We start from the raw sequence: 25,543 nt of genomic DNA, 5'->3' as shown, positions 1-25,543 counted from the left end.
TTTCTTTCTCTTTCTCTCTTTCTCTCTCTCTCTCTCCCTCCCTCCCTCCCTCCCTCCCTCCTTTCTTTCTTTTTCTCTTTACTTTCTTTCTTCTTTCTTTCTTCTTCTTCTTTTCTTTCTTCTTTTCTTTTTCTTTCTTTCTTCTTTCCTTTCTTTCTTTCTTTCTTTCTTTCTTTCTCTCTCTTTCTTTCTTTCTTTCTTTCTTTCTTTCTTTCTTTCTTTCTTTCTTTCATTCTTTCTTTCTTTCTTTTCTTTTCTTTCTTTCTTTCTTTCTTTTCTTTCTTTCTTTCTTTCTTTCTCCTTCCTTCCTTCCTTCCTTCCTCCCTCCCTCCCTGCCTCCCTCCCTCCCTCCCTCCCTCCCTCCCTCCCTTCTTTCTTTCTTTCTTTCTTTCTTTCTTTCTTTCTTTCTTTCTTTCTTTTTCTATTTTTCTTTCTTTCCTTATTACTTCCTGTGATGCTGTTTCTTTCTTTCTTCTTTCTTTCCTTATTGCTTCCTGTGATGCTGTTTCTTTCTTCTTTCTTTCTCTCCTTCCTTCCTTCTTTCTCTCCTCCCTCCCTCCCTCCTTCCCTGCTCCCTCCCTCCTTCCCTGCTCCCTCCCTCCTTCCCTGCTCCCTTCCTTCTTCCTTCCCTCCTCCCTTCCCTCCTCCCTTCCTTCCTTCCTTCCCTCCTCCCTTCCCTCCTCCCTTCCTCCCTCCCTCCCTCCCTCCCTCCCTCCCTCCATGACTGCTAGAACCACAAAGAAAGACTTCATCATAAGCTCCATTCCTTGAGTTGCACAGTCACCAAGATCTCTAGATACAAAGGTCTGATTTTACCATCCATGACGAAGCAGAAGTCTTTCATACACCACGAAAACACCGAGAGGAGAGTAAATGATCATGCAAGGAGTCTATAGTTAATCCCATTACAGTATACTTCGGGGGGGGGGGAGAAACCCTGTATCTCCTAGGCCATTCTCCTTCCTTCCTTCCTTCCTTCCTTCCTTCCTTCCTTCCTTCCTTCCTTCCTTCCTTCCTTCCTTCCTTCCTCAGTTCCTCCCTCCCCTCTCCCTCCCCCCTCCCCTCCCTCCCCCCTCCCTCCCTCCCTCCCTCCCCTCCCTCCCTCCCTCCCCTCCCTCCTTCCTTCCTTCCTTCCTTCCTTCCTCCTTCCTTCCTTCCTTCCTCCCTCCCTCCCTCCCCCTCTCCCTCCCCCCTCCCCTCCCCCCCCCCTCCCTCCCTCCCTCCCTCCCCTCCCTCCCTCCCTCCCTCCCTCCCCTCCCCTCCCTCCCTCCTCCTTCCTTCCTTCTTCCTTCCTTCCTTCCTTCCTTCCTTCCTTCCTTCCTTCCTTCCTTCCTTCCTTCCTTCCTTCCTTCCTTCCTTCCTTCCTTCCTTCCTTCCTTCCTTCTTCTATTTTAATCTACACCCAGCAGCACTCAGGGGTCTTTCCTGGCTCTTTGCTCAAAAATCACTCTTAACAGGATCAGGAGACTATATGGGATGCCAGGAATTGAACCTGGGCCCATTCCAGGTAGGCCGAATGCAAGGCAAACACCCTACAGCTGTGCTATTGCTCTAGCCCCTGTGATGTTGTTTCTGAATCACCTGGCAGATGGAACTCCTATAGAGCTATTTATTCCAGAGGATCGCATAGTCTAGAGCTTGTTCAGGGAATTCTCTTGTGACTGAAAGCTTCTGGAATTCGCCTTGTGACTGAAAACTTCTGGAACATCACACCAAAAAGAGATAGGCACACACACATACACACACACACACACACACACACACACACACACACACACACACACACACACCATGATTAGTGACTTAATGCCAGGTCATCCTTCTTCCTCTCAGAGAATACTGGTTAAAGGAGATAAGACCTATCAAAACAGTATTGCTTTAGGGACACACACACACACACACACACACACACACACACACACACACACACCATGATTGGTGATTCAATGCCAGGCCATCCTTCTTTCTCTCAGAGACTACTGGTTAAAGGAGATAAGACCTATCAAAATAGTATTGCTCTAGGGGCATTTCTAAGCCCCATTTTCATGTTTATTTTCTCCCCTGCACTTAATCTACCCCCAGGCTATTCCTCTTCTATGTCCTGTTACCTTCAGGTATCACAGTTCTTTGGTCCTATATATGCATTGTTGGAAGGAAATAAAGTATTGCTGGTCATCAGCTGGGGAGGGAGGCATCTTGGTTCCTGAATGCACCAATAGGAGGAAGTTGGCCCTTATGGATGACAGGGTTAGCACACATAACAGTTCAAGCAAAATCTAAACACAAGTAAGTCTTAAAAAAAAATCACTGAATACCTAATACTTGCTAGAAAAATAGCAAGTATAAACAATTTAGTAAAAGGAAGAAAGTATAAAACAGAGTAAAAGTTAAAAAAATAAATAAAACAATAAAACAAAGGATACTTAAAAGAAGATAAAAGATATGCAAAATGAAGATTGTTTTTTCAGAAGAATAAATATAATAGAAAAACCTTTTAAGTTGACTAAAAGGGGAAATGCAATTCTAAAAAATAGATCACATACAAAAAATATCATTTGAAACAGATGTTGCAGAAATACAGGGATTAAAAATCAAAAAAAAAAACTTTGAATATGACACTAGGAATAGAAACTAGCAAAAATAGAAAGCACCACATATGGTACCAAGAAACTAGTCTAAGCACAGAGCCAGGAGTAATCCCTGAGTATCATGGATATGTCCCAAAACAAAACTAAAAGAGTATTAAAGTGAAGTTGTATGTACATAACTGAATATTGTAAAAGGTGTAAAAAACAGTTCTTTTATTGTAAAATCCAGAGGTAAAATATTATTTGAATGTGAAAACTGAAGACTTTCCCTAAAGTTCAAGCACAAGAGAATATTCACAATCATTATTCCACATAGTGCAATTAAAAAATTGAAATAAAATAATCCAAATGGAAAATAAATAAAATAACCATTATATATAGTTATATTATACACAGAAAATTAGTTTCCACAAAATAATCATATTAAAATGCATAACTATTATTTATATTTTAAAATGTAAAATGCAAAGAAACATTTAAAAAACATAAAATAGAGCAAAGAGAGTACATGTAGGCTTGGGGAAATATTCTGACAAAATGAGAAAATTTAATAACCATGGGTGAAATTAAATGGGAAAAATTATTATACTTGAAGATTAATACTAGCTAGGCCTTCTTGATATGACATTTTTTTTTTCGGCTTTTGGGTCACACCATCACCGCACAGGGGTTACTCCTGATTCTATGCTCAGAAATCACTCCTGGCAGGCTTGGGGATTAAATAGGATGTGGGGATTTGAACCACCATCCTTCTGCATGCAAGGTAAATGCCCTACCTCCATGCTATCTTTCTGACCCTTCTCGGTATGACACTTTTTTTAATGAGACAATGTTACTTTAAGGAAATGAATATATTTTAGCAAATAATTTTGTAATTCTTGGAAATATACCTTTCCATGTTACAACAACATACAGAGTATTAGTCTCAATCAGTGTGACCATTTTTATGTACAGTACTGTGCGGGGTCCTGCAAGCCCCCCGGAGGGGCCCGGCCAGCGGGGATTAGTCGAGTGGCTCACGGACGGCCGCACCTTTATTTTGCAAGGCTCAGATCACACCACACCTGTAAGAAATCTGGGAGAGGTTAATAATAAATGGCCCAAGACATAAACTCTGTTCAAAGGCGTTTATTAAAGTCCAGCACCTTCTTATATAGGGAAGGTGAAGGAGGCAGGCAAAAGGCAATGTCAATCATTCTTTTGGCATGAAAATTACTTCATTATTCCAAATAAGGCAAGTGGGCAATACTTCTTGCAGTATCCATGGAAACATCTTGTGACCTTCTAGCTGCATTCCTAACTGCTTAACTATCAGGAGGTGGTGGAAGATGTGCTTGCCTCAATGATCTTGAACAGACAATGTAACATACACTTATTGATAACAGCCTCGTTGACTCCGGAATGTAGTCTTAAGGAGTGAGGCCCTGTCTCTGATAATGGTACCGGGTAGTGTTGCTCTCCTCCGGGCTAAAATTAATTATCTCTTGCAGCTGCACATTCCTTTCTCTTTGGCCCAAGAACTTACAGCAAGACTGCACGTAGCCTTTAGGTGAAAGGCAGAACTAAGGCAGAAAGTATAGCAAAATGGCCTCAAACAAGTCACAGTCCCCAACATCTCCCCCTTTCTCTTCTATAAAAAGAAGGAAAGTCGTGAGCGGGTGGAAGAACCGTGTCTTAGGCTACAAGGTTTGACCAGGTTGGACACGGCCAAAGCCGCATTTAAAAGATGGCTACAAGCGCCGTGGGGGTGCGCAGAGATCCGAATTATGCGTTGTAGCTTTTTAGGGCCGTGTCCTAACTGGGACCTTGCTAATCCCGTCGTAGGTATCTCCACAGCCGAGAGCACAAGTACCAGAGCGAGCTCCGTTTGTTAGCTATGCGCTCTATCTCCTGAAAACTTAGTGGCTGGAAGGGCGGCTTGGTGACTAAAGCCAAGTTTTCACAGGAGTCACGTGGGGTTAGATGTTGGTAGTTAACCTGAACAGAGGTTTCTGCCGTCTCATCTACCTGGTTTTTAATAAAAGCAGTGATTTTGCGGAAAATCCATGGACCAAGAGAAAAGAGCAGCATGAGGCTAATGAGTGGGCCCAAAATAGTGGACAAGATAGTGTGAAGCCAAGGGGAAGAGAAAAACCAACCCTGGTACCAACCTTGTTCTTCATCGAAATGTTTTTGGAAGTCTTTTATACCGTCACCAATGTGTTGAACGCTGTTCCTAACTAATCCAGTTTTGTCTTTAAAAATACAACATTGTTCCTTAAGGGCTACACAGACTCCCCCTTCCTTTATAAGGGCGAGATCTAAACCACGACGATTTTGAAGCACAACATCTGCAAGGGAACTAACAGTATCAGTGAGAAATTGTAAGCTATGTTTGATTGCATTAATGTCTTGTTTTACAGCCTGAGTGAGAATGCGAAAATTGGACTGAGAGGAGACGAGTGAGTAAATTTCTGTGCCAGCACCAGTAGCAGTGCCAATGGCTAGGAGAACTGCAAGGGTAACTGTTGTAAAGGGCTCACAACATCAGTGAAAGACGGAAGGATAAGGGTAGGGGTTGAGGAGAGAAGCTAAGCCAACAGCGTTCACAATTTGGGTCTGTGAGGGCTAGAGCAGGGGCATTTATAAGATTTAAAATAACTTGAGAGGAGGAGGATGGGCCAGAAGGCAGAGTCCGTAGCACACAACCTGCCCAACAGTGAGTTAATGACGCTGAGGCTGAACTTCCCAGAGAAGAAGTTCAGAGTCATTGGTGTAGATAGGAGGTTCAAACGTTGTGATGCTTTCATAAAACGGCAAAACCGGTGAATAGCAGATCCAACAGTGTTCATAGCTGGTGTTAGAGAGTGCTTGGGCAGAGGCATTGACCATTTGCAGGATGAGGTTCGAGGTGGAAACCGACCAACAGGTTTGATGGTTATTCTAGGCATTAACAAAGCTAAAACATAACAATCATGATAAGCAAGAAACATTTCAGTAACAATATGGGGAGAAAATTCAGTGGAGCAAACAAAATAAGTGGAGTTGGGGGCTTCAATGAAGATGGAAGAGTTGTTAACAATAATGGTTTGATTGCAAATGTCTGATTGTTGAACAGGGGGGCACATATATGGTTTGAGTAAGCAAAGTTCCACGACAGTGACTTGTTTGCAATGGAGGTTGTTGGTGGCAGTGGTGGGCATCCAAGGCAGCTAGGCAGAGTGCCCAATTCAGCATTGTCAAAGGTGGAGTCAGTTAGAAACAGGTTTGCAGGAATGGCGGCTAGCAGGAGGTTTATAAGAAAACAGCTTGGCAGGAGGCAAAATGGTTACTTCATATAAAAATTAAGAATTTACTTAGTCTTCTGGCCTGGGTTTACAGGCAGAAAACATTAGCAATTTACATTACACTAGTTATTTTTGAATACCACGGGAATGTTATTTGACTTCTGTTAGACTTTGGCATAAAAGAAAATTTATAATTAACAATTGCTAATTAAAAAAAAATTTTTTTAAACTGAATATAAAGGATTTTTCTTAAACTTCTAGTTATTATGTTAAAGCTGGATGCTATTTTTTAGCCATAAATACATATTCTATAGGCCTGAACTTACACATAGCAGGAAAGCCAGGTGACTGCAAAGTCCAGAAATTCTCCAGGGAAAAGTTATCCCCGATGGCCATTGAGAAATCTGGGGTTTGCCATCCCCCACACCCTCCGCCATGTTCTTAGAAGGACAAAGCTAGCTTAATACATAATTTTTAACACATGATTTTTAGTTGCAAGATGCCAGTTTGTGAACTGACCAGACTGAACCAGGTTGAAAAAATTAATTGAAATTTGAAAAATGGATAAGGCTTTAAAAATTGTATTATTATAAAATGTAGAGATAACAAATAAACAGACAAAACAAAACAACACTAAACACAACATTTTACACTTGTGGCCACTTTCATTCATCACAACAGACACATGAACAGACAAAAGGATTGATTCAAGACTTATTAAAAAAATTGACAAGCACTTTTAAATATTTAGCTAGCATGTTTGTGAGAAGAAAAAAAAATTTTTGTAGAAAAAATTTTTTTAGTTTTGAGAAGTACTTAATGTAGATGGAGTGGAACTTTGCTGAAAATAAATTTTAAGGTTTAGATTTAACACAAAACATTTTTAAAACAATTTTAATTTGAAGTTTAAAACATTAAGTAAAATGGTTAATGAGCACTGTAGAAGGAGTCTTCACTCTGAAGTATGAAATCATTTGCTGTAAATGAATAGGTTTTCTTTAAATTGGTTTTGCAGTAGAACAGTAAGACAGCTGCAATAAAGTGTTAAAATTTTTATGATTAAACACAATAGCATGAACTATGATTATTAAAGGTATAAAAACTGATTTTAAAAAACAAACAACTGTTTTTACTATGAAGACTTTATGTGAATAATTTGTAAAAAATATTATATACTAAATTAACTAAATGCTTAGATTATTATAAAATATAGTTAAAGACATCTGATACATTTACACACTTAGAACTTAAGACTAAAATTATATTTAATACTAGTTAATTTGCTTATAAAGTTTAGTTACTTTTATATATTACTTATAGAATTATATATAATATATTTTTCATTTATATTATTTTTTCACTGCGACACAAATATACAGATTTGTATAATGTGCTGATATTTTGAATGCACTTAAAATAATAGTTCTTTCAATGCAGAAATAAAGAACAACCATTGCTGTAGCACAAAGTTAAAACTAAGGGTACTATAAAGCACACCTAGGTGTTTACTGTGCATTAAATTAACTATATTGTTTAAAAAGGTTAACCACATTATTTTTCACATAATTTTGTAAATACTTTAAAATAAATTAAATTTAATAAATAAAATTAAAATAAAATTTTTTAATAGAAATATAAAAGACTTAAATTTAACACTATTGTGTTTATTTGGATTTTAAAACACTAAGAAGTTTTTCTTTTACCAATATTTTGTTATCTGTAAAGTGACAGAATTATGACCTTGCTTTAAAATTTTCTGAGAGGCACGAAAAAAAAAAAAAAGTTTATTGCTCTTATCTTCCTGTTGCTTTTTCTCCCTAGAGAATTTTTTTTAACTCTTACAGACCTGAATTTAAAAATTTTCCTAATTTTCAATGTTTTAATAATTACTTTACACCACTTAATGCACTAAACGTAATAACACAATATCTGACAAAGTGTAGGGCTGACAAGGTGAAGCAGAGTCTTCCACTGATAACTCGGGAAGGGGCCAGCACAGTTAACAGCAGGAAGGCTAGAGGCAAATTATTTACAGTCAGCAGGGTGTAATGATATAGAGAAAAAAAAAACAATCTTTTAAGATTAATTACTAATTTATTGGAATTAGAGGGAATGGCAACCGAAGAGGGGAGTCTGGGTTGCAAAAGCACCATGGGGATCCTGGTTTTATTAATTGATTTGAGAATATGCAAGAGATGCCACTTTTCAGATTTCTTTTGAATAACAAAGATTGGGTATACAAAGATTGGGTATTTCAGGGTGAATTGGAAGGCTTAAAGTGGGAGTGGCAGGGCCTGAGCTGGCTGTTTCCCAAGGCTGGCAGGAAAGAGGCTGAAGGAGGCTGAGGACTGGTTTGAGCAAAATGTACTGAGTAAAAGGTACATTAGGCTCAGAAGTTTTAACAGCAAAGTGTAGATATCGCAAGGTTTTATGGCTTAGCAGCTGATACTTTGTAATTATCCTGCTCACTGTGCCCTTAGAATTTTTTGTAGGCACTGCAGCAGTTTCTGTTTTATGACACTCAGCCTCACTTTTATTAGTTTGTCCCTCTGAATTCTCAAGATGGGGGGCCTGGCCGTGGAATTCAGTGGGCAGAGGACAGACAACTATAGATTTAGGAGGGCGGGGGAAAGCCTGAAGGGCAGAAACTTGTGAATTAAGAGAAGCAGCCTGTTTTTGAAGGCTTAAGATTTGTTTAAGATTTTCAATTTGGCCAAGTAGTTTCATTTCTATAGCTTTAAGAGGGGGAGCGGTGAGAGGAGGGAATCTGCCATGGTTAGGGACTGAGCGTCTTGGGCATTTAGAATTTTTCCCCTGGGGTGCGGGGGATCAGTGGGAGGCGTTTGAGAAGGTAGCTGCGGAGGCTGCTGAGCAGGCGGGGGGGGGGGAAGACTTTTTCCATTAGGGAGAAAGACAGGAAAGGTAGTAGCACTGGTTTTTGAGCTAAGAGCATTATCAAGTTTGTTAGAGAGGTGAGACACCATGGATGTAATTGTGGTGAGTTGGGAACTCAAGTCAGAAAGGGGGGGGGAGGGAGAAAGCAGCAACAGTTTGTTGCCGCGTGTGGGGGAGCTGCTGGAATGCTGGCTCTGGGGAGCGACTTCCAGGCACGGAGGGCAGCAAGAGCCATGTTGGCAAGCTGAGACCTGGAAAGTGTGTGCTGTACTTTTAAGGTATGAAAAGGGGCGAGGCCAGCTATACGAGCTTAGAGATCAGAATTCCTGCTTGTCTGCAAGGGCTTTGCAGCGAAAAAAAAGTTAACTTCTCAAGAGACAAAGAGTTCAGCTTTTAGATTCTAAGCAGGAGAGCGTGTAAGGGGCTTGGGGGCCATAGGAGGTTACGGCTTGAAACGGCTCTTTGAGGCTTTTCCAATTAAAGGCTTTGTATTGTTGCAATTGCTGGCTAAGGAGGGGAGGGTGGTGATGGGAGTAAAGGTTTTGGTGGAACAGGGACGGAGCTGAGGCTAGGGAAGTGAAGGGCTGTTTAGGATTTTGCACAGAGGGTGCAGCGGCAGAAGTAAAGATGAAGGGTCAGAAGAGGAAGGAAACTGAGAGACAGAGTCAGAGCGAGAGGGAGCCCGGGAACACTAGATTTCTGGCAAACATCATGAACAAACATTAAAAAATTACAAATATCTTTTTTGGTAACCTCTATATGTCTGCGTTTCAATTCAGACTGTATATCTCGAATGAATTTAAGCTCAGTACTCAATGCGGCACCCATGGTAGCGGATCCTATGGGTGAAGCCCCAAAAGCCAATCAGGGGCGGCGGTCAGAACGACTGGAAAAACTGCAGTTTAATATTTTTGATCAAGGCTAACTCGTTTCTACGCTTACCCGGATGGGGTTTCCCAGCGATTTATGAAAGAGCTCCGGATTCGCCGGCCAGAGTCGTTCGAGTGTGGTGGTGGTCTTCAGCCCCGCGTTGGGCGCCAAAATGCGGGGTCCTGCAAGCCCCGCGGAGGGGCCCGGCCAGCGGGGATCAGTCGAGAGGCTCACGGACGGCCGCACCTTTATTTTGCAAGGCTCAGATCACACCACACCTGTAAGAAATCTGGGAGAGGTTAATAATAAATGGCCCAAGACATAAACTCTGTTCAAAGGCGTTTATTAAAGTCCAGCACCTTCTTATATAGGGAAGGTGAAGGAGGCAGGCAAAAGGCAATGTCAATCATTCTTTTGGCATGAAAATTACTTCATTATTCCAAATAAGGCAAGTGGGCAATACTTCTTGCAGTATCCATGGAAACATCTTGTGACCTTCTAGCTGCATTCCTAACTGCTTAACTATCAGGAGGTGGTGGAAGATGTGCTTGCCTCAATGATCTTGAACAGACAATGTAACATACACTTATTGATAACAGCCTCGTTGACTCCGGAATGTAGTCTTAAGGAGTGAGGCCCTGTCTCTGATAATGGTACCGGGTAGTGTTGCTCTCCTCCGGGCTAAAATTAATTATCTCTTGCAGCTGCACATTCCTTTCTCTTTGGCCCAAGAACTTACAGCAAGACTGCACGTAGCCTTTAGGTGAAAGGCTGAACTAAGGCAGAAAGTATAGCAAAATGGCCTCAAACAAGTCACAGTCCCCAACAGTACTGTGTATTATATTTTAACATAAACATAAATATATTAGTCTCTGACTAAATATACTTTTCTAGAAGTGAGATCTCTTTAGATGATATTTTTATTACTCAGTTTTTCATCTGTACTGATCAAATATTTATGTACGCTAAATCTTTAAAATTTTACTTATTTAATAATTTAGCAAATATTCTATATGTGGTTCATACAATTAATTTTATTATATGCTCAAATAGTAAATAGACGATATCCTTCTGCATATACATATAAATGCATATGTACAATGAAGATCTCAATATCTAATCAATAACATCTGGAATTTAATGGTAGATGTTGCATACTTTTATTTATATAATCTTAAGATTATTCAGGTTATAAAAAATAAATTGCCTTTGATAAATGTAGTATTAAAATAAAATAGCCAGAAAAATTATTAACTTTTTAAATGTATGATTAAAAAAGTATTGTAAATCCAGCACCTCAATAAAAATGACTAAAAAGTAAAATGTTTAATTTTTGATGAATTTTCGCTTCTACTAATAATTTGAAGAATCTATCATTTCTTTTATTTATTTTTGTTTTTGTTTTTGTCTTTGGGTCACATACAGCAACACTCGGGGGTTTCTCCTGGCTCTGTGCTTAGAAATCGCTCCTGGTAGGCACGTGGGGACCAGATGGGATGCCAGGATTCGAATCGCCGTCAGTCCTACTGCTGTGCTATCCTCTGTCCCCTTATACTTACTTTTTTAATATCATGCCCTCAATTTCTTCTTTATTTCATATTAATATTACTATTGGAAACTTCATTTAGTTTTTTTTTGTTTGTTTTTTGTTTTTTGTTTTTTGGGTCACACCCGGCAGCGCCCAGGGGTTACTCCTGGCTTCATGCTCAGAAATCGCTCCTGGCAGGCTCGGGGGACCATATGGGATTCCGGGATTCAAACCAGTGACCTTCTGCATGAAAGGCAAACGCCTTACCCTCCATGCTATCTCTCCGGCCCCAACTTCATTTAGTTTTATCTTATATTATTTCTGAATATGTTTCTATGCTCTTATGACTTATCAAAGTCCTTACAAATATATGTAGCAATTATTGAAATACACTATAAATGTTTTTGTTTATTATGTACAGTTTTAATTTTAAATTTACCATGGTTTAAAATATACATTGATTTTCTTTTTTTACCACTGACTTTTGATCTTTCCATTTGGTTTACAACTTCTGTTTGTTTGGTGGTTTACTTTCACTTGTTTTGTTTATATTAAACTTATTTGTTCCACTAGTTTGTATGTTAAGTAGTAAATAAACTTATTGCTCTTTATAATTTCCTGGATTGCCTACTTCAGAGGCCCTTTTATTCATACATTCTTTCACTGATAGTTTTTGAGGTTGTAATTTTGGAAATCTATCCAAAGTGGAAGATATCTTATCATTTATTTCTGGAAATTCATCGGCATTTTTTTTTATTACTCACAACTTTACCTAGTTAACATAAGAAGATTTCAAGGTCACCAATGCCAGTGACCTCTAGTCTCAATGTCCTATATTTAGCATATGCTTTCCCCTAATTATTACTCCAGATAGTATTTTTAAAAAAATTTAATAACTTCTTTTTAAAAATACAACTTTTTCCTCATTTTCAGTGAGGCAGTTTTCATCATACCAACTTTACCATCATTCTAGAAAGAGAAATGTTATTTGAATTAATGGAGATAAAAGGATGATTATTAGAATAGATTCCAGAGGATTGCATTCATACTACAATGATCTATACTAAGTCCTAGTTCTTTTATGCACTCCAATTATCTTGTGTTCAGGAGCCAATATTTTTACTTTGAAGCTTTTTTATACTCTTTTTAATAGTACTTGTATGCATTCTAATTAACAATATTTCAAAATATGTTCTCTTCCTTAAAAGAATGTTCACCTTTTAAATCTGTAAAATTTTTATCACTGTCTCATTTCAATACTCCTTTTATCTAAAGTGTTCCTTGTTTATTTGACATTAAAAATACCTGTTCTGAGCCTTGCATGGGCCTTTAAAAATTCAATTAGTTTTCTTTAATGTGTTTCATACATTTATAGCATCAAAGAGCTACATTACTGCAAATTAATTTGATGATGGTCTTCTTAACAGCTGCTATTTCTAGAAAAGATAAAAAGTCAATTCCAACTCAATTTGATTTTTGTATGTTTAGGAAATATGTTATACACATACAAGGCTCAGTTTTAGTGGAGATTAGCAGTGAAGTGGTTTGAACTGTTTACAATAGTTTTGCTGTCATTTAGTATTGTAAAAACATTTTTATTTTATTTTATTTAAATATTATTATATTATATATATTATATATTATTATAAAATTATTATATATTATATATATTATATATTATTATAAAATGATGATTTGCAACAGGCCCACCTTCCTTGAACCTTTGCTCTCTGTCACACCTTATCATGTGAGATTAATCTCCAACCTCTATCTCTGACAAGTACTATTTTAATGGATCACCATCCACTCTGGAATCTCAGCAAATTTCAGTGTTCAGACTGTTCAGAGATGAATACACTCAGGGAAGGAAAAATACAAATTTAAGTATACTTCTTTAGAATTCCTCAGAGAATTCTCCTCAATGGTGGAGAATTGGATAGGGAGGTAGAGATGACTAACCACACAGAAATGCCACAACCCCAATGGGGAAGACAAGTAAGAGCCAATTGAGCAAAAACAAAACACAAAGGTTTAATCAGCAACAATCAGCCTAGTAAATTCTCAGACAATGACTTTAATGACATTACTATGAGGATGTTTATGAGCTCAAGAACATGATGGAATGAGTAGTCAGCAAAACACAAGAGAGTATGAGAACCAAAATGAATGGAAACTACAAATGGAGATAAAAGTATGGCAGGGATATAAAATACTCAATATAAACTCTGAGCAAAATAATAGCAACTGAGGAAAATATAGTGTAGGTATGGGGAAAACTTAGACAATATCAAAAGGTCATGGAGGTAGAGATATGAAGCAAAATGAACAGCACACTCGAGAACTATGGGATAAGTTGAGGATCAATATAGAAATCAGTGCAGTCGCTGGGAAAAGAAAAACAGGAAGGCAGATGTGAAATAAGAAACTATATTTAAAGAAATCATCGAAAAAAAATTCCAGATCTAAGAATACGGAAACTGAGTTTCAAGAGGCCTAAATGGACCCACCATAAAAAGACTTACATAAAAAAAACTCCAAAACACATTGTGCTCAGAATAATAAAATGTAAAAAAGGAACAAATTATAGAAAGTCTCATGAACAAAAATTCAACTTACATACAAAAGAAAATCCATAAGCTTTTCTTAAGCAAGTTTGATGGTTTAAGCAAATTCACCAAATTAGACTTTACGAGCCAGAAGAGAAAGAAGGATACAGTATAAAAAGAAATCAGTGAAAAGAACACATCACAAGAAATTTTTTGTTTTGTTGGGGGGTCACATCCGATTGCACTCAAGGGTAACTCCTGGCTTTGTGCTCAGAAACCGCTTCTGGCAGGCACGGGCGACCATATGGGATGCCAGAATTCAAACAGCAGTCCATCCTGGATCGGCTGCTTGCAAGGCAAACACCATTACTACTGTGCTATCTCTCCGGCCCCACATCACAAGTTTTGTGATGAAGTTATTACTATCACCACAGTTTTGCAAGAGTATTACTGAAACTTCTTTAAAAGTCATGCCAAATGTCTCAGCACTTTGCATTGAGTGTGGCATAAACTCATGGCACTTATGGTTGCCCTCTAATAAAATAATATCGAGTATGTCATTCATTATAGCAGTGAGTGTGGTATTCACTCATGTCCTTATGGTTGTCATTTAATAGGATAACATTTCATTTATATTAATCTTATATATTTAATCAGGGTTTCTTCTTTATTACAATTTTTATTTACTCACACATTGATACTTAGCCAGCATCTATAATATAATACTTTTTTTTTTTTTTTTGGTTTGAGTCATACCTGGCAGCGCTCAAGGGTTACTCCTGGCTCTACACTCAGAAATTGCCCCAGAAGGCTGTGGGGGACCATATCGGATACTGGGATTCGAACACCGTCCTTCTGCATGCAAGGCAAATGCCTTATCGCTGGGCTATCTCTCCGGCCCCTATATTATAATACTTTTTAACATAAAGCCAATGTTCTTTTTCTTAAGATAAAAGACATTTTTATAATTTTATAGACCTAACCATATTCGCCCCTTAAATATCCTTAACTCTTCAATTTTAGTATTAAATTTTACAGTTTTGGATTTATCTATTTAATACAAATGAATAACAACAAAATTTTATAGTAATTTTTAAATTTATATTGTTTAAAATATATGTTTTACATTGTTCTCAATTTTTCATTGATTTATATTTTTGTAGAATTAAAGATTTGCTCTGTTATCCTTTATGTGTATCATCACCTTCAGAAATAAAAAAAAAAGGAGAGAGGTCTATCCCAAATATGAGACAAAAAAAAAAAAAAAGAAACAAGAAATAACATGTGATCAAAGTTCTCAGAACTAAAAATTTTGTCCATAGAACTGTATTTACTGGGTGGAGCATGGTCAGGGAGAGAAGAGGTCATTGTGGTGGTCATGAGTATAGTGTTAGAGGTCATTAAAAGTATGATAAAAATTACTGTCAAAACAGGGACCTCAAAAAAATAGTTTAATTCCAGAGCGATAACACAGCAGGTTGGGCATTTGCCTTGCATGTGGCAGACCTGGGGTTGATCCCTCATATCCTCTGTGGTCCCCCTGCCAGGAGTGATTTGGAGCCCAGAATCAGGAGTAACCCCTAAGTACAGCCGTATTTGGCCCCCAAACAAAACAAACAAAACACGTAAATATATACAGGCAGATGTCAGTAAAAGAACCAAAATTTCAGAGCCCAGACTCAGGAATAAATCCTGAGCACCACTGGGTGTGGCCCCAAACCAAAACATAAAAACAACAACAAAATTACTCCTGGCAGGCTCAGGGGACCTAAAGAGATACTGTTAGGTCTGTTCTAACAGCCCAGTGATAAAACAAAGAGCCCACCCGGCAATGCAAGTTACAAAGCAGGGTTTTATTTGCTTAGCTAGCTAAGGGTCCAAGACTTCGATCTGGGACAGGTTTACAGTCTAGGACCTCAAGTCTAAGGGATTCAGTGTTTATAGCCATCACATGCGTCAGAGCCGAATGTGTAGCCCCAGGAGAAGATAAAAGGGATATATAATTCAACTAACACAAGTAATATAATTCAAGATGTTACAAGGCCGGACTTTACAAGACTCTTCCTGAGTGTAGGGATGTGGGAGGGCAGCTATAGATAGATACTAACTTACGAATAATTCTTATCAGGTTTACTACTTACATGATGTGCAGAGGCAGTGATCAAGGTCACTCTGTCTCTATGGGAAAGCCAACAGTTTCCCTGTTCTCCAGGAAGAATGTGAGAATTGAGACATAAAATATATGGATATAGGCTAGGCCTTTGCTGGGCTTGACCTTTTTGTAAGCCTGCCCGTACAATACCAGGGATCAAACACAGGTCGGTCTTGTGCAAGACAAATGCCCTACCTGCTGTGTGATTGCTCAGGCTCTAACAGGTCTATTGTTAATCAAACTTTGCCAATTTGACATTGCAGCATATAGGCAATTGGCTATAATAATGCATCATATATAGAAGTTTTATATGTACAGGTTATGAATATAAACAGAAAGAATACTTTCTAGTGATACTCGTATACTCTAATACATTAAGTGAAACACTTTTATTTGTCTTTCACATTTGTGTTTTGTAACTATGCATCTATTTAATAAAAGTCTATCACAAGAACTGGCTACACGCTCTTCAATTTCTCCCCATTGCCTAAAATAGCCACAGAAACTCCTTTTTCAAAGTAACTCAAGCAATATTTAAAACTAAACACATTTGATGTTTATATTGAAATGAAGAGATTATGCCCAAAGGACAAACCAATTTTGTACTTTATAAAATTCTTAATAAAATAATTTGATCAAATGGATGGATATGCTAGTAATGGTGTGCCACATATTGTCATTTTTGGTCAGGGGTAAAAACAAAGTATCATATTTTCTAGCATATAAGACGACTTTTTAGCCCATAAAAACTTTTTAAAAGTCAGTGTCATCTTATACACTGGTATACTCATGCTGAAACTTACTCCAGCTTCAGGGACAAGTGAAAATCCCCCCCACCCCTTGCTCCTTACAAACGGCATCCCTCTGTTCAGCTTTTATGGACACAGAGAGGTACTTTCTCCCTCTAGCTGTCCTATTAATCACTGTATCCAGCCAGCTGCTCTGGGAGGAACCCTCTCCCTGCTCTCAGTGTAGATCACTGTTTTATGTTTACATGTTTGATGACAAATAGACTTATGTTTATAAGTGACAGTTTTCCAGATAAGTACATGCATGACATAGCATTTGAATTAAATTTTCCATATTGAAATCAAATCTTCTATTTTTTAATTGCTATTTGGTGTGTTTTAAAAGAGAGGTAGTTTTATACTGCAAATATAGTCCAAAACCCATATTTTAACAGGAAAAGTAAGGGGTCATCTTATATGCCAGAAAATACAATAATTAATGTTTTGAGTCTTCAGTCATTTTAATCTGTTTCCCTTTCTGTGGGTCTAATACCAAACATTGAAATTGTAAATATTAATATTCATCATCAGTTAAATTGATTGCTTATGTTTTATTATATTAAATTAATATTGATCAATTACTTATTTGATATAATTAAATGTAAATGTTAATATATACTTGCTATAACTTTTAACCATGACTTTTACTTTATTAGTGAAAGGATTGGTTTGAGACTCATAATGTATCAGAAGATAAAAATTATAAAATTTTTTGAGGAAGGTAGGGTAAAAGCTGAGGTTATCTTAAAATTCTATATCTAACATTTTTGTAAATGCAGTTATTTTGCAAAAAGTAACATGTTGAAAAATTATTTTTTGAAACAATTTGAAAGTGCTACTTTAACACAAAAGAGTTAAGAACGAAACTCATTTTGCTAATAAAGTTTTAGTATTATTGTTGATAAATCAATGCTTGCACTCTATTCCTGCCTAGCAAACTCTAATCCTGTACATGACACTATCTTTAATTATTTCAATCTCCAGAGAGGTGGGAGGACTGCTGATAAAACATTTTAATCTTTCAGAGATCAATTCATGAAGCTTAAAGGGAGAAGTAAGCTCTGTACTATAAGTGCAAAAAAAAAAAAAAAAAAACCAACAAGAGCTGATATAGACACTGAAGTGTTATTTAAAATATCTTGTAAGAATAATTGATGTAGGTGGCATCATTAAATGCAGATTTTCAAAATAAAGAAAACTTGATCAATAAATGAAGCAGTAAAGTCGGTGAAACCATATGTCTATATCATGATTTACTGAAATTTTTTTTATGACCAATATCCAGACTTAATGTTCAGGGGGAAAAATGTTGCTTCTCAGTGACAATTTACTTGATAGATTACCCAAGAACTCTAAAGGAAATGTACAAGAAAATGAATGTTTTTTTAAGGCTTGATTGTTAAACATTTATTCTTCATCCCATGAATTAGAATCACTTGGACTTTTGGGGCAGGGTGGTGCTGCAAGTGGTAAGGCCTCTGCCTTGCCTGCACTAGCCTAGGATGGACCACAGTTTGATTCCTAGGCATCCCATATGGTCCCCCAAATCAGGAGCAATTTCTGAGCGCATAGCCAGGAGTAACTCCTGAGTATTATCAGGTGTGGCCCCAAAACCAAACCCCCCCATAAAAAGCATCACTTGGACTTTCAAATGTCATGACTTAATAAATATTTTGTACATATATATGAATATATATATATATATATATATATATATATATATATATATATATATATATATATATACTATAGTCATTCTTCTGATAGGTGCTCTGAAATTCGTTTAGGAAAGATCTACTTTCCTAAATGCCTTTTCAAACATTTATAATTTCTAATCAGACATCAAACTAATAACACTAGCTAGAGTTTAGAAGAGGTTAATTCTAATCTTCATAGATAATCAGTAGAGTAAGGACATTAATGGAGGATATAAGAATAGGTGTAGTAGAAATATTAAAAGAATTAGAATTAGAATTGAATAAAAACATGTGACTAAATTGGTGCACTCTCATGATCTAATTTCAATGAATGAAAATACATACTGCTTTTGGATATTTCTGGAAAGTATTTTAAGTTGATATCTCTTAGTTATGCCATAAACACCACTTAAATAACAGAATATTATTTGAAATATTGACAAATAAACTAATAAATTGTAAAAGATTTAGAGAATATTAACAAAATGTTTGAAAAAAGTTCTACTACTCGTGAAATAGTACAATGTCATATAACTGTATAAATATAATCTATTTACACACTGTGTAAATAAAAGAAATTGTGCTACTCAGTTAATTGCAGTGTTTGCCTTCTGAAGTATAGAACTACAAAGTTATTTTTGTTTGCTTTGTAAAACAGCCAAACAATTACTTTATGTATTTTTTATAGTACCTTTCATGGTATAAAAGTAGAGCTGAATAATTATAAAAGTTTAGGCTTCTTAAATGAAAATTATTTACAATACAAAGTTTTAACAAATACTTGGCACTTTATCACTAAAGTTATCCTTGATATTGACAGAAGCACAATACTAATAGACTTTTAACACTCCTCTACCATTTGTGAATATATTAAACTAAGCAAAAACTCAACAGAAAAACATGGGATTTAAAGGAAAGACACGGAAGAAATGGGTCTACTGGACATATAAATCCATTAATCTCCCAAAAATTGACTAAAAATTCTCCTCCAGTGTTACATGAGACATTTTCCAAGATAAACAAAAATCTTTGTTCACAAAATGTAACTCCATGAAGTCAAGAGGATAGAGATAATATCAACAATTCTCTTAGACCACAGTGCTTTGAACATAGAACATAATTACAAACAGAAATGGAGAGAAAATTCAAATACTCAGAAATGAAACTAGGCAAAAAAAAAAAAAGATTATCTGCATCAGATAGGGCCTGAGCGGTGGCTCAAGCCATAGGGCGCTTGCCTTGCACACACTAACCTCAGCGTCACATATGGTTTCCCAAGTCAGGAGCAATCTCTGAGCGCATAGCCAGGAGTAACCCCTGAGCGTCCGGGTGTGGCCCAACCCCCTCAACCCCCAAAATAACAATGATATCTGAGTCAGAAAAAAATAAAACACTAGGCTACAATGACTAAAGATACCTGAAACCTATCTTAGTGTCCAATGGATATATTTCTGGCCAGACTTGGAAGTAGTATTAGAGGTTTCAGTCTTTTGAAAATCTTTACTTATAAAAGACATATTTTGTGTGCCAAGTTAAATGGGCTAAATGATGCTATAAGGTCTTTAAAGTATTTCTGAGTGCACCATGAGGCTGTTTTAGAAAGATATTAGCTTTCATCAGTTGGCTATGTATAGCCACAAATGTGGGTGGACCTCATGCAATCTGTTAGCAGCAAAATGTAACAGTAAAGTGGAAGAAGGAAAACATGTTTTTACTGAGTGAGCTGAGAGTTTTATATTCTACCCTTGGATGTTCTTACTCCTGTGTCCTGTGCATTTGATTCAAATCTGTATTTATATTATTGTTTTGAATAATCTCAGAATTTTGAATTAGGATTGAATATTATGACAATGATCCTTTCCTCTATCTTGAAGATGAACATACATAATGGTACTTGTTGGCCTTCAAAACCAAGCAAATCAATTTCTACAGTATAATAAATAAAATTTAAAAAAAAGCAAGCAATAGTGCATATACTCCCCCTTAGCCAACTCCAACCTACCCTCACACACCTGATTCCATTTCAGGAAAGGACAAACTTTTTCGCTCATAGTTATTTTAGTGTAACCTAATATAGTGGAAAACAAAGCTCCCTGGGGGGTCTTCTTAAAATATATATTTTAGACCCCAACAGAACCAATTTTTCTTTTAGAATGTCTTTTTATTTTAAATGATTAGATTTCTTAGTGATGAGAAAGAAAAAAACTGGTCAATCAACAACCATCAGTGATATTCCATATCTCTAAAATATTTCTATTTCTACTCATTTGTTCTAGTATAAAACTATGACAGCTATCACTGATACATTCACCTTACTGGGCACCCAAACTACCAACAGATTTATGAAGTCACTAAAATAAGATTAGTATGTTACAAATTATATCTATAAACAGAAATATCAAGTCTGTTTAGGTTTGGAAATTTTCTTCTCATAAAATTCATTGACTGTGAACTTAATGCTACTGAAATATAAAGAAACATCTTTCCAAATTTTAGCCAGTTAGCTGTTCATTAGAAAGATATATATTTCTTCTTTTCTCTCAACTCAGTTTTAAACCAACATATTTTTCAACTTAGGAGGTTGCAAAATTGTTACAAATCTACAATATTTCTTGTTTTATAGTAAGAATAAGGGTTTTTGTTAATGTAATGCATATTTAAACTTATGACATGAAGAAATTTTCATTTATGCACAGTGACTTAAATATAATAAAATAACTCATATTGTTTGAATATAAAATAGCAAATGTGTATATCATAGTATATTAAAACTTTATATACAAAATTAAAAAATAATCAATCACATATTTTCTACAATTAGGTAAAGAAAAGATGAAAGATGTTTCACTCAATGTTCAAAGAACCAATTGACTAATATAGTAGTTTAACTTTTTTTTTTTTTTTTTGCTTTTGGGCCACACCCGCCGACACTCAGGGGTTACTTCCGGCTCTCTACTCAGTAATCATTCCTAGCAGGCACTGGGGACCGTAAGGGATGCTAGGTCTCGAACCACCTTTGGTCCTGGGTCTTCCACTTGCAAGGCAAACGCTCTACCACTGTGCTATCTCTTCGACCTCAAGTTTAACATATTTTATTAAGAATTAAAACAAAGTTTAAGGATGAAGCAGGTCAGGTATTTATCTTGACCAAGGCTAATCCAGGTTTAATTACAGGCAAAAATAAATGTTCCCCCAAGTTCTGCCAAACGTGATCCATGATAATTTAGTCATGTATTAAGTTTTTCCCTATATAGGTAATTACTTTTCCTTTCTCCTTTAATTTCCAATAAACTTTCTAAATTCTGAATAAACAAACAAAAGTGAACCATAAGCACAGAACGAAAAGCCCTGAATACCACTGAGTGTAGGTCAAAATATATTTTATTATTATATATTTTTAAATTTTTATTTTATTTAAACTATTGTGACTTTCAAAGTCCTTCATAGTTGGATTTCAGACATCCAATGAATCAGAGCCTAGTCCACCATAAGGGTCAACCTCCCTCCAACATCATTCCCAAAGTATATCCTATAACACCACCTTTTGACCTCTGGCTTGCCAGTGTAGTGGGCCTATTTTAAGTTTAGACTGTTATAGTTTAGATCTCTTGATTAAATTGTGGTTGACTTTGGCTTGAATATTTAGTTCTGTTCATTTTTATCTCAACCAATTCACCTGAGACCACTTGGCCCCTGGCCCCCATCCTTTCTTTCTTTTTTTTTTTACCCAGTTTTAATTTTATATAAAAATGCAGACATATGAAGTAAAACCAAGTCACTTGGATTCCAAGGTTCTATGAAAAAGGTGGACGCCCCTCTAAAAGATAAAAAAAAGTAGCTGTTTTTTGCACAGGTACAGCAAACAATGGGGAAAATAGAAAGGAAAAACCTTTGGCCTAAAGACAAGATGTCTCTACCCATAAAGTTCAGGGCAAACTAATTTTTCTAAACCCACAGTCTTTATTTATGTGTCCAAGAAAAGTTATCCTCAGTCATGGTTATTGCAGTTAGGCTTCTATAATTGAGATCTTGGTTTTTGTACAGATCCTCTGTCAAAGTCAGGGTATCATTTAGCATCTTCTGGTTTCATCTCACCTTTTAGGAGATGAGGCAGGGAAACCTGCCCTGAAAGAAAGTTGCTATTGTTTCCAAGTTATCACGGTATCATATGAACCCACTTTATAGCAAATTGGTGCCAGGGCAGCATTAGGAAAAATTTGGGGTGTGGCACAAACCCTTCCCTGCCAGCACATTTCTGACAGCAGTCAGATACCTCCAACCATCCTTACAAAAACCTAAAAAACTAGTTCCCAGGAAGGAAAGAAGGAAGGAAGGAAGGAAGGAAGGAAGGAAGGAAGGAAGGAAGGAAGGAAGGAAGGAAGGAAGGAAGGAAGGAAGGAAGGAAGGAAGGAAGGAAGGAAAGAAGGAAGGAAGGATAGAAAAGTTTTTTAACTTTGTGAGTTGATGACACAATTTTTTGTTTGGTTGTTTGTGTTTTAAGACCACATTTGGTTGTGATCAGAAATTATTCTTAATTCTGCACTCTGGGATCATTGTAATGGTGCTTGGGAATATTGGAGCTGGGGATGTAACCAGGTCTGTCCTATATTCGATAAATGCCCTATTAGCTGCATTACAGCTCGAGTTCTATTATCTAATTTTTTTCAAAGAAAACTAGCTATCATTAACTTGAAACATTGTTGTGAACAATTATGTTATGTAGCCTCGGGGGCCTCTGCAGTTACAGCTTGTTCTCATCTCTGCGTCTAATTTATCTCCTTATAATTATAACCTTGAAGACAAAGAGGTCTTATGCATACTAAGAAGTGTGTACATGAGCACCTACAGAGATGGGAGCTACCCCGAAGAATGTATTTTTATAACTCCTCACTGCTTTCTGTGAGAGATGGACATCCTTAGCTTAGTGGTTTTCTTTGAAAGTTCTTATTTAATTGTGCTACTGCTTAAGGGTACTAGTCAGTGACTTTTTCTGATATTAATTTTTATCTTAATTATTGCCCCAGTTTGTAAAACACTTTGTAAACAATAATATATCTAATATGATATCTAATTTTTTAAAAAATAATTATTCCTCTCTTTTCCGGGTTGGCTTATTTGCAATAAGTGGAATTAACTGATTTCCCTAGATTTTCATTTCAGTGAAGCTGGGTAGTTTTTATTGAGCAAAAAACTTGTTTCCAGGATTGTTCGACACATTTAGCTAGGTAATAAGTAAATTCTATCACAATTTTTAAGAAGTTAACAAAACATGAGCAGTTCCACTAATAGTGAATGAAAGTTTCTTTTTACACAATACTCCCAAAAAGTGCTTCCAATTTCCAAATTTAAAAAATATATATATTATTCTTGCAGATGTGAGGTGATTGTTGTTCTGATTTGCATTTCCCCGATATCCATGAAAATAATTATCTTTTTATGGACATACTGCCCCTGTATGTCTTCTTTGGGGAAGTGTCTGTTCATCTTCCACTTATTGATAAGGTTCTTTGTTGTTCTTGAGTTTTAACAGTGCTTTTTGTGTCCTTGATACGATTCTTTTTTCTAATTTGTACAATTACTTTTATTGTTTATTTTCTTATTTTGGGTCTCTTTATTGCTGTTGTTGTTTCTAGTTTCATGAGATTGTTTGATTGAAAATATTTTCCTAATGTAAACTTATATGAACTTCCTCTTCTGCTTTTACTGTATCACACAAGTCTGGTGGCTAATTTGTAGAAAAAAATTTTTCTTTGATTGCATCTTTGCAACTGTTGCTTATAGATAGTTTTATTTAATTACAAGATATTTGAAATTTTTTCAGTTTCCCATTTGTGACTAATTTCTATAAAGAGCACTATGATCTAGAAAAAATTGATATATTTTTATTTTTTTAATGTAGGATTGTTTTGTGACCTAGAGAATCCTAGAGAATAAGTTGTGTGCACTTGAATAGAATATATAAGAGATATAATGAATACTTTTATCTGAATAGATTCATTAAATATCCATGGATAGCTTATTCATTGTATTTTAATTCATCCAGGAGAGTTGAGACTTTTATGAGCTTGAAGGATAGTCCAATTTTATTTTTACATAATCCTTTAGTACTGGAGAATTTCAACAGTTCTCATTGTGAAATAGGTGGAATTTTCCTGTGCTGCAGTAAACCAAGAGGTTCATGCATCTTGTTCCTGCAGAATTAGAATAATTGTTGGAATTAGACCAGAATTCTGTCAATCCCTGATGTGGACTTAGAGTGGAGTACCAACTAATTTAAAGTGCTAGAATGTGAACTATAAAATGCATATAAAATTATACTGATAATTACATATAGATATAGAAATACAATTCCATAATTTTTTATTGTTTCATGGAGAGTCTTTTCCAGCAAAGTCTGTAATTGGATATTTATGATGGAGTTTTATTAACTGCAAATATTTCCAGATTTTGGCTAAGTTATATGCTTCTTCTTGGAGAGGTATCATAAAAATAACAAAATAAAAATCTAAAACTTTTCTAGATATAATAGAGGAAAACAAATTCAGTATGAGGAATGTTTTAATTGGCTGTGTAACTCATTTAAATATGAAACTCAATTTTATTATTTTTTATATGTAATGGGAAAACCTACTACTTAACATCAAAATTTTGAACACAACTTATTTTTGTTAAAACAAAATTCTTTTAGGGACCAGAATGATAGCATACCTCAGTTTGATCCTTGGCATCCCATACGATCTCACAAGGCAGGAGAGATTTCTGATGGCAGAGCCATCAAAATAAAAAAAAAATCAAAATATCAAAATAAAAAAATTCAGTTCACTAAAAAAATTCAGTTCACAAAAAAAAACAAACAAACATACAAACAAAGAAAAACAATGAACAGAATAAAAAGACACAGTGAAGACTGGGAAAAAATGTTTGCCCACCACTAATCTGAAAATTGGTTAATATCCAAAAGTGGAAAATAAAGATTTGTTAACTTTGAGTCTTTAAAAGAAAAAATACCTCTATTTAAAAATGGGGAAAAGAAATAGAAATTTACTCAAAAAAGACATATAAATGTACATGAAAAATAATTTGCATCACTTATCATGAAGGACATGAAAATAAAAACAATGAGATATCATGTCAAATTAGAGTCTCAAACATATTATTAATAATAATATCAATTAGTATTTAGCATAGATAAAAGAAAAAAGAGACCTTCATT

General features: G+C 36.0%; 1 non-coding gene across 1 annotated transcript; it reads right to left on the bottom strand.

The window, feature by feature from the left end:
• Positions 1–7,240: 7,240 nt before the first annotated feature.
• On the bottom strand, positions 7,241–7,370 carry LOC126012499 (small nucleolar RNA SNORA22). The gene has a single exon (XR_007496960.1). It is a non-coding gene; the product is annotated as a small nucleolar RNA SNORA22 (small nucleolar RNA).
• Positions 7,371–25,543: the final 18,173 nt, after the last annotated feature.

This window comes from Suncus etruscus, chromosome 6, assembly GCF_024139225.1.
Source record: "Suncus etruscus isolate mSunEtr1 chromosome 6, mSunEtr1.pri.cur, whole genome shotgun sequence".
Classification (NCBI taxonomy): Eukaryota; Metazoa; Chordata; class Mammalia; order Eulipotyphla; family Soricidae; genus Suncus; species Suncus etruscus.
Note: the sequence above shows the minus strand (reverse complement) of the source record. Positions and strands in the feature narration are given on the sequence as shown.